Consider the following 2,625-nt stretch of genomic DNA (forward strand, 5'->3'; position numbering starts at 1 on the left):
AACTGCATGCTCAGTGAACACATGGCTCAAAACAAAGGAATTGGATGATTCAATACATGTAGTGGCAATAAAACCGTGTTCTCAGATACGATTTGTTCCTAGGGAAATCCAATATAGCCAACTTCAGCAATTTGGTGGTGACATGATAGTCATAAATCAGCAACATCAATATTTCTTTTACAATAACGTTGCTTTTCACACTTCCCATTATTTATACAAACTGATTCTTTTTTGTGTGACATAATGAAATATTTGTAATAATATTGTAAATTTTTCAAAGGTATCTGTGAGGGGGCAATATCTTAAAAAATATAACGTCCATGCACGGATTTTGTTTAAAAGAAATTACTTACAGTTTTTTCTGAGATGTAGATGATGGATATTCACTACAAGAAGCATGATTATACAAATAAAAACCTTCCTCTTTAACTGAAAAAAAATCAATCTTCCACTGCAAAAACTGTAGTAACTACTCCATTTTTAAATTACAAAGGTGCTCGTCTATGAAAGCCTGAATTCCTGAATCTGTACAACTTCTTTTTATCATAAGTGAAAAAGTAATTGACCTGCAACATTTACATTTTGGAAATGTGAATATATCAAGATAAACTTCCACTACCCAAAATTTCAAGGATTTGCGTGACGATGGGTCTCATTTCCTAAAATTTCTGGATGATTTGACGTGGAATGACCCCTAAGGGGATACGTTCGTTGTACGTCCGACATTGATTTCTGTGGTTATTTCACGCATTGTTTCTCGTCTGTTGGATCTGAGCACTATGCGACTTAACGTCAGAGGTCATCAGTCGCCTAGAACTTAGAAATAATTAAACCTAAGGACATCACACACATCCATGTCCGAGGCAGGATTCGAACCTGCGACCGTAGCGGTCGCTCGGCTCCAGACTGTAGCGCCTAGAACCGCACGGCCACTACGACCGGCTCTCGTCTGTTAGCACTGACAACTCTATGCGAACGTCACTGCCCTCGGTCGTTAAGTGAAGGGCATCGCTCACTACGTTGTCCGTGATGAGAGATAATCCCTAAAATTTGGCATTCTCGGCACACTCTTGACACTGTGGATCTCGGAAAACTGAATTCCCTAACTATTTCCGAAATGGGATGTCGCATGCCTCTAGATCTAACAACTATTCGGCGTTCAAAGTCTGTTAATTCTCGTTGTGGGGCCTTAATCACGTCGGAAGCCTTCTCAGATGAATCACCTGACTACAAATGACATCTCCGCCAATGCACTGGCCTTTTATACCTTGTATACGAGATACTACCACCATCTGTATATGTTCCTATCGCTGTCTCACGACTTTTGTCGCCTCAGTGTATATGCTCATTACACTGTTCGTTTCTTTCAACAAGTCCTGTAATTCTTCGGCACTTACACACCGAACAGTGTATTTTATATTTGATATTGTGTCTCACGTGTAAATGTTATCGACTGCACCGCTAACGAAACTCCATTCCTAGAGGCGGCGGAGGAAGTCGTAAACAAGGCCAAGTCCGAAGGCCGCGGCGGCGGCGGTGGCAGCTGCTGCCGGACGGATTAACGCGTGCACCGCTGACGTCAGCGGGCACAGTGCGCGCAATTAGCATAGAGCTGCAGTACAATTGGCGAGGGCAGATAGGGCGTGAGAAGGGCACAGAAGAGGGGAGCAGGAGGCAGGCTCTCACAGCCAGCACCCCGCCAAGGAGCGGGCGAGCAAGTGGGCGGCAGCGATGGGGCGTGTGCGGGTGAAGACGCAAACACGAGAAAATCCAGGTGAGCTCAGGGAGCCGTGAGGCAAATCAAAGGCAGCGAAATTCCGTGTCCGTGGCGATATGAGTGGGATAGTTGGAAAATTGTTCGAAAGAGTCTTCAGGAGAATTTAGATTTTATTTGACGATCTGTCACCCAGATCACAACGTATTTAAAGAAGATAATGAATCGGGACACTCTTCTCTCTGTCAGGAAGTGGGGAATGAGCTCAAACATGAAACTAAAGATTTTTGTAAACGAGGAATGGTAGGTTCTCTTATTATAATAGAAGTATGCAGTCTTAATTGAGATGCTTGCAGCTTTTTGTTACACACTCTATAATCTGTTAATACGTGATATTAAGTCTTACCAAGTAGAATGTACATGTCAAATTTATATCGAAGCATTACTTATGTTTCAGTTTTGAACTGAACAAGTCCTGTAACACTTCCATCCTTACAATAGGAGAGTTAGAGCATATAATATATGAACCAGTAAATTTTTGGGCCCCACATCAGAATTCCAAGAATTAGGTGAATCGTACTGAGATATTTCATCTTACTTGGAAGACCTAGTCGATTATAAGAGGTGCCAGGGGCATAAATTCGTTTGATATGCCACTAAACATCTTATCCTGAAAGTACCTTGGACAGTTAGGTAAAGGACTGATTGATGTGGAAAACGTCTTGGATCTAGCGTAAGACAGACACGGACTTTTTGATTCATTTAACTAAAGTAAGACTTAGAACAAGAACGACTACAGATTTTAAAATAAGTATTTAAAAACATCAAAAATATTTCCGGTCAGCAAGTGGAATAAGAAACAGATTCCAGATTAAATAAGCAGTCGTAATATAACTGGAGATGAAATGTGA

This window comes from Schistocerca nitens, chromosome 7 (genome assembly GCF_023898315.1).
Source record: "Schistocerca nitens isolate TAMUIC-IGC-003100 chromosome 7, iqSchNite1.1, whole genome shotgun sequence".
Lineage (NCBI taxonomy): Eukaryota > Metazoa > Arthropoda > Insecta > Orthoptera > Acrididae > Schistocerca > Schistocerca nitens.